Here is an 8516-nt window from a genome sequence, read left to right on the forward strand (position 1 = left end):
CTTAAATAGGTTGAGATAAGAATGGTTTTCACATTGCAAAGTATTCAAAATAAAAAGTAGCAGCTTATTACAGTTGAAAGTCAGGGCACTTGGTTTTGAATCCTGATTTTGTACAATAACAACATATTTTATCTTTTTTATATCATAATAATTCAGACCTATTCTCTGGTATGAAGAGAGGGCCAAAAAATTTTACACAGGTTTTCTAGATCTTAGGGGTACCTGGTGCTTAATTCCCACAATGTGGGAGGGGTAACTGTAGTTATAGAGCCAAAAAGGGACAGTTTCCTCATCTGTAAATTGAGGGGCTTTAGTTAGATAGCATGTGTGGTCCTCCAGATTGATTATCATATGACATTCAAGGTCATCTGGTCCCACATTTTCATCATGCAGATGCAGACGTTGATACCCTCAAAGGGCAAGTGACTTGCATGAGTTCTGAATGAGTTACAAGCTGAGCTGAAAATTCACCCTAAGAATACCGTGTCCTTTCCTCTACTTGATATAACCTTGGCCTTTGAAGACACCCGAGAGGACATTTTATCTGTGAGAATGGGAATCCCCTCTCTAGAATCTGTGCTGAGCAGTTGTTCAGCCTTAAAAAGACCTGGGGAGATGGAAAAATTCCCTATCTCCCTATTTTCCATTTCACTTTTGGACAGATCTAATTATTAGGAAATGTTTCCTTTTGTAGAGTTGAAATCTGCTTCTCTTCTATATTCACATGTCTCCCCTAGTTTTACCCTCTGAGGCCAAGCAGAACAAGTTTAATCCCCCTTTTTCACACTTCAAATACTAGAAGACATCTGACTTAAGTTTTCTTTTCCCTAAAATGGAAGTCATTGTCCCAAAGTTTTCTCTTTCCCAGGCTAAGCGGTCAGTTCCTACAATTTAACCTTGTATGGCATGGCCCATACTTCTTTCTGGCAGTTTTCCTCTTCTGGAAAAGGGTTGAAATGCTCATCAGAGTTTGAATTTGGCTTGATAGGCCAAGTAGAGTGTCTTTCATTGAGTGTTAGGCACTCATCAAGAAGTAATTGACAAGTTTCCTAGCTGGATGTAGGGATTTGTTTTGCTTGTGTGTTTCATGGTGGTTGTTTTTATCCTGCTTTTCAATGTATTTTGGGAGGAAGTAAGAGGGAGAAAGGACCTATGGATAGTTTTGGCCTCCTATTACAGTAGAAATTAAGGTAAACTGAGACACAAATTATCAATTTATTAGTTAGGCTAGCCGTAACCAGTAAATTGGGTCAGTGGCTTCTCTCAATGACCAAAGACCCTAAGCTGTTGTTCACTTGTTTCACACTCTCTGTGACCCCATTTGGGATTTTCTTGGCAAAGATAATGAAATGGTTTTCCAATTCTTTCTCCAGGAGGAAACTGAGGCAGGCAGGGTTAAGTGACTTTCCCAGGGTCACACAGCTAATAATTGTCTGAGGCCAGATTTGAACTCAGGAAGATGAGTCTTAACTCCAGACATAGCACTCTATCCACTCTTCCCACCTAGCTGCCCTTTTGCACCTAGTAGATGCTTAATAAATGTTTATTACCTTCCTCACCTCTTCCCATATGGCTCTTCCCTCCGCTAGTGTGGATTAAAATCAAACACCTTCTGGGGCAACTAGGTGGTGCAGTGGATAGAGCACCAGCCCTGGAGTCAGGAGAACCTGAGTTCAAATCCGGCCTAGGACACTTGACACTTTCTAGCTGTGTGACTCTGGGCAAGTCACTTAAGCCCAATTGCCTCACCAAAAAAACAAACAAACAAACAAACAAAAAAACAAACAAAAAAACCAACCAACAACAAAATCAAATACCTTCTAATTGTGCGTGATACTTCACCACATCCTCTCAAACATCCTCCATAAAATCTACCCAACAACTTATCCTGCAGACCTTCCCCCAGGTCTTTTAACATTTTATAAGTACCAAGGCATCACTTGATCTGCCTATCTTTTATCCATTTCTCTTACTATATGAACTCTTTTTCCTATTATGAAAACCTTTAATGTTATCTTTTATACTCCTTATCACACCCAAGTGCTTAGTGATAATATACTCCAGCCTACTTCTACCCACCATGCATTTTCCCATTGCCTTTTGGGTCTCCTGTAATTTTGATTCTTTCATGATTCATAACCATATAGCACCATAGGAACCATATTAATGTTGAAAACATAGGGGGTTTCAGCCCAGCTTTGTGATACATGCCTATAGTCCCTGCTACTAGGAGACTGAGGTTGATGGATAGCTTGACTGTGGTAGTTGTGATCTGCAACAGAGCTAAAGTCTATTAGGTGGCACCAACATTATGAGCTCCTTAGACTGGAGGGCCACTAGGCTGCATAAGGAAGATAGGACTGGCCCTAGTTAGAAAAACAGAGCAGGTTTCCATGGCAACCAGCATTGGGATGTAGCTTGGGATGCTATACTTCCAGTCTTGGTGAAATAGGAAGACAGAGAAGAAAGTCAAAGGAGGAAAGGAACTAAAGAAGGAAGGAAGGAAGGAAGGGAGGGAGGGAGGGAGGAAGGGAGAGAAGGAGGGAGGGAAGAAGGAAGGAAGGAAGGAAAGAAGGGAGGGAGGGAGGAAGGAGAGAGGAAGAGTTTTAGCATTAGAGAACAGCTTAGACATGCTGCACTGTTTTCTAGATGCAATGCATCCCAATTTCTTCCTCCAATTGAGTTCTGGGACCAACTCATTGTCCATCTGCAGTGCCTGCCCAATACATATGTACTGATGGACCAGATACACAGACTTCTTATCTGATTGTACCTCAATGTGAGGCCTGTGGATCTCATTGAGGAGACCCAATGCAATCATCCTGATCTATCTGTCATCTGAAAATAGGAGTATCTGACTCTCTGTTTATAGGAAAACCCTTCTACATCTAGAATTTGCTTGGGAGAGACTCCATGAGAAAGACAGCAGCACTTCTGAGCATAAGTTTGTCTTTTTTTTGTCTCTCTTTTTTTTAATGTCCTGATCCATGCTGTTAGCCCCAAAGTACCACATAAGTCCAAGAAAGCATTGTTATCACTCATCTGCCGAGTAGTTCTGTTCCTTGGGTACTGTGTATATGTGTGTTTTCCAGGGCTTCATAGCAATTATGATTGCTATGAGTGGAAAAGATCACTATACTGGGAGTCAAGAGACGGGTTCAAATTCTGGTACTGACATAAAAGCTATGTGAAATTGAGCAAGTCACTTTTCCTCTGACATTCAGTTTCCTTATCTGTAAAATCATATTTGCTTTACCTCCTTCACAAGTTTGTTGTAAGAAACATGTTTTATAAACTTTAGAGAGAGTTAATTTTAACCATCATTATCATCATTGGAATCAGGAGACCCAAGTTCCAATATGAGGCCTGCTGTAACACATATGTCACAGAATCCTACATTTAGGGTTTGGAGAGAACCTCAGAGACCATCTAGTCCAACCCCCTCCTTTTACAGCTGGGGAAAGTGAAACTCAGAAGCTATGACCCTTGGGGTCACACAACTAATAAGTGTCAGAGGCAGGCTTAGGACCCATCTCTACTATGCCACGCTAGCTTGATAAGGTCACTAGTCCTCTGTAGGCTTTCTTTTCCTTACCCATAAAATGAGGGGGCAGATATAAATGATGTCTATGCTCTCTTCCCAATCTGGCATTCTATGTCTTAAAATCATTCCAAGTTTAGATATTTTACATTTTACAGGATCTTTCACAATTCTAACATTCTTTTTCCAATGGAAAGTTTGATAAAAGCCTTTGATAAAGCCATTAGTTTCCAGAGGATTCATATTCCAAATTTGTTTCAAGAGCAAGTATCTAGCCTTCCCACTTTAGGTTTTTTAATTCTGAAATGAATAAACACAATTATCATCAATAACCCTGTATTCAGCACAAATGCCAATGGCATGGTTTCTGCTCCCAAGAAGATCTCATTCTAATGGCTGGAGATGACAAAGAAAATAAGTATTTCCATCTACAAAGAAAAATAGAGAAAGAGGAGGGTATGTGAAACCTTGTTGCTCTCTTCAGTTCAGCTGGCTTTTCCCTTCAAGCTCACAGTTACCTCAACATGCGACTCTGGAAGCTATCCTGTCTTCCCTGTACTCCCTCTAGCTCTTCTCTGCAGCCCTCCCACTTTAAAAATAAATCGTGGAAAGTAGATGTGTTTGTATTCTGCTTAATCTGTAAATTGAAAGACTCTTCTTATGACCCTGTTAAAGAGAGTCACACTTGGTCTATGCTTTAGCATATTTTTTAAAGTTCCATATGCCAGAGGACTTTTATTACATGTGAAGGAAATTTTTATTATTTTATTTAATCAGATGGAAAAGAATTTATTATTTTAAATTTTTTTTATCAAAATCTTAACATTGAGGGGGGCAGCTAGGTGGCACTGCAATGGATAAAGCACCGGTTCTGGATTCAGGAGGACCTGAGTTCAAATATGACCTCAGATATGTGTCCTCAAATATGACCTCAGATAGCTGTGTGACCCTGGGCAAGTCACTTAACCCTCATTGCCCTGCCCCCCCCAAAACAAAAGTTTTAAAAAATCTTAACATTTAACATCAAAGACAGACAAATAAACCTACTTTTTATTCTGACAGCTTCTACTGCAGCTGGGTGCCCTTTGGAAAACATCCCTCAAAGAACCAGATGCAAGGGATCTCAGAGGTCTTATAATCAATCCCTTGCCAATGTACCAGCCTTGAAAATCTAAACTTTCTAGTTATAGAGGAAAATATTGGGACTAAAGCTTTGTAGGAAGTGAACTAAGTTTTGAGTCTACTGTCCCAGAAATCAAGGTAGTACGAAGAGACTATCCCAGAGGTATTGGGGAAAATGTTTTTATATTTACTCTTATTACATCTTTGAAATGATTATCTTTGTAAAAGCTACTTGGTATTTAGTGGCTAAATGGAACTGGGGTGCTAGTTGCATACCCTCAACAAATGGGAACACAGCCAGTGGGGGTTCAAGCCAATGGCAATATAGAGAAGAAACACCTCAATTCCCATGGTTCCCAGAAAGAGCTCCTGGATGGAGCTTGCCTGTCCCTGAAAGAGTGAGGCCAGAGTATACATAGATCTGGAAACACTCTCCAAGAGAGATTAAGTATTTTGTCCAAGTTCATACAGGTGATGGGTTATAGAATCATAAATTGATCTCAGCTCCTTTGGCTTCAAAACTAATATTTTTTCCCACTGTGCCATGATCCTAAGGTTTCTTTCAAAAGTAACATCCTACATAGCACTAAATTATTTAAATATGTTTTCATTTTATCTTCAAATCAACCCTATGAGTTAGGGACTGCAAGTGTTATCTTGATTTTATAGCCAAGGAAACTGAGACTTTGAGAAGAACAGTGACACACCCAAGGTTACTCAGTTGGAAAGTGGAAGTAGAATTTGACTTTTCACCTAGGTCTCCTGACTCCTGCAGAATAGAAAGATCGAAGGCAAGGGTCAGCTTTCTCCTCTGCAAAAGGAAGAGGCTGAACTAGATGACTTCTGAGGACTTGTTGATTTATGATTCTTTTTCTTTTTTTTCTTCAAAAATTTAACATGGAAAACCACTTAGCATTAAGTTGGCGTTTAATAAATGCTTATCAAATTTTATTGAATGCAAACTTCACATTCAGGGCTCTTTCCTCTATAGCACAAAATTGCTTGGCATCTGGAAAAGCATAGTTTTCAAGTTTGTCTCCATTTTGCCGGGCACTGGCACTTATCTTTGGGAACGAGTCACAAAGCCTCCCCCTGTGGTGCTTCAGAGTTGCTTCAAGCACTTCTGTTGAAGTCAGATAACTAGACTACAGATAACTCTTAAACACAGAACTTGCTTTTGAATTTGCCTTCCCAAAAAAGCAACCTCTTTTGTGCTCTGAGAAAAGGGCAAAGGTTTAGGGATTGTTTGATGTATGTATTTAAACTTGCACACTCTAAGATCAGGGAGAACTCCAGATCCAGGGCATCTCACATAGTTTTAAAAAAATTTTTTCCCCAAAAAGTTGCCATGCCCCGTGCTAAGGACAAGAGGATTTGAGGGCTAGAAGAGGTCTTATGATCATCTAGTCTAGCTCTCTCATTCTATGATGTCTTAGAGAAGGGAAATCACTTACCCAAGGTCAGCTATAATGTACATAGCAGAGAGGGGATTTGAACTCATATTCTCTCTGATTTCAAGGTTCTTTCTTGTATTCCAGGCTGACTCCTCTATGCTATAGGGGTTGGGCCAGATAGCAAATCTGGACCTAAATTAAAATAATTATTAGGCTATCATCTCCCCTTGCAAGATCCATCCACAATCTCTGAGGAGCCAATTACTTTCTGGCCACAAATTGCCTTCTAGATAGAACGTCCAAGGAGCTAATGCGAGCAAAGAAAAAAAAATCTAGGATCTAAAACTGTAAAGGACATTAGGGATTATCTGGAGAATAGCAGTGAGTTGCCTAAAGTTTCAAAGGTTATAAGTGGCAAAGCCAGAATGAAAACCCTGGCCCCTCTGATTCTGAAGACAATGCTTTCCATACCACCCTGTAGTTGTTGTTGTTGTTGTTGTGTTTATATGTGGGCTCCATCAGTGGTCTGCAGGAAGGAGGGTTGGGGGGGGCAAACTCTGAAATTAACTTGGTGTCCTGCTCTCAACTCAAAGGAAATGCTTCAACATTTGCCCTGAGCTGTAGGGAGGGACTACATGAGCTTCTCTGGTTACACATCGGGCATGTTGTTTTCCAGGCTCCTTGGTGACTCAGCAGAAAACAAGAGGCATATTTGGATGGATTTTTACTCTCTTTAGGCCTGTTCGGCCTTTCTTGGTCCATGGCCAGATTCCAAAAGAAAAAAGAAAGCAGGGCTCTCATGAAGCTGGGAATTCTGATCCAAGTCAAGAGCCAGGTTAAGGTATAAAGAAATTACTTCTGTATCTCCTCATTTATTACTGTTTCTCCTTTTGCAATCTGTAGTTCTAAAAGCCAGATACAATAAACGTAATGAGAAAGCCCTTTGCTAGTCTACTACTGTTACTGTGGAGATAGATTTCAATTCAGGATAGAGGAAGCTTTTTAAAAAAAAAAACTATTTAAGCTATCCAAATGTAGAATGGACAGTCTCATGAAGTAGTGAGTTCCCCATCAGTGTCTTCAAACAGAGACTGGATGACCACTTGTCAGGGCACAACTAGTCTGTTAGTTGTTCCTTGGTCTAAATGTGCCAATGGATTCTAAGGAATCAGCAGCTATACCCTTGGAAGTAGAAGAAGGCTAGAAGCCAGAAGGGGTAGGTCACAGTGATTGATGACCCTCAGCCTATAACACAACAGTAAGATATTCTCTGGATACTGTTACTCAGTGAGTGGGTATGGATGGAAGACTAGCACTGAGTATTTGTAACAAAGGTGTTGAGAGCCATGGAGCACAGGTTTTGGAGAACAGAAGGTGGATGGTGTAAAAGTTCTTGGCCTTGGTGTGATTAATGATATGATTATTGAGAGAGAATGAATCATTAATAACAACTTATATAGAAGTTGAGAGGATGAATCCAGGTGTGTGTTATTAGATGTCCAGGTATGTTGATTTGTGGTTTAAGAATCATAAAAGAGGGGTCAGCTAGGTGGCACAGAGGATAATACACTGGCCCTGGATTTAGGAGGACCTGAGTTCAAATCCAACCTCAGACACTTGACACTAGCTGTGTGACGCTGGGCAAGTTACTTAACCCTCATTGCCCTAAAAAAAAAAAAAAGAAAAGAAAAGAAAAGAAAATGAAGCATAGAAGATCCTTAGCGACTTGGAGACTCTCAGTGTGGATCCCAGAAGGGTCCGAAGATGTGGAACAGGTGGGTACCAGGGCAAGATAGAGGTTGCCAGACCCTGCCAGTGCTTGGAACCAAAAGACTAAATGCGTGCTGGGTTCTTGAAACAATTCCAGCATTTGTATTTTCTTTCTTTTTTTTTTTTTTTTTGGTGGGGCAATGAAGGTTAAGTGACTTGCCCAGGGTCACACAGCTAGTGTCAAGTGTCTGAATCTGGATTTGAACTCAGGTCCTCCTGAATCCAGAGCTAGTGCTTTACCCACTGCACCACCTAGCTGCTCCCAATTCCAGTATTTGTGATGACAAATCTCTGGTAGATGCAGAATATCTCATTAGTCCAGTTCTTGAGACTCATTCTCTACATTGGATAGAGCACCCAAGGTGGAGTTAGGAAGAAAGAAGGTACAAGCAGACTCAGAGTCAAAGCATAATATTGGGGAATTTGTTCCTCATACACAAGAGTCCATCTCTTTTCTCCATGTCTTTGTACCTACTTTTCCCTAGGTCTGAAATGTTTCCACCCCATCCTCTTCCTCTTAGCATCCAGGACTTTTTCTGGACAGGAGGAAGCCTCTATGTAAGAGGAAGGGTGCCTAATTCTGCTCCCCACTGAGGGATAACACATGGTCATGAACACCTGGCACCTTTGTTTCTCTGCCTCCTCGTGTTATTCTTTCCTGACCCTAGGTGAATAAGACAAAATGACCT

Source organism: Dromiciops gliroides, chromosome 6 (genome assembly GCF_019393635.1).
Source record: "Dromiciops gliroides isolate mDroGli1 chromosome 6, mDroGli1.pri, whole genome shotgun sequence".
Lineage (NCBI taxonomy): Eukaryota > Metazoa > Chordata > Mammalia > Microbiotheria > Microbiotheriidae > Dromiciops > Dromiciops gliroides.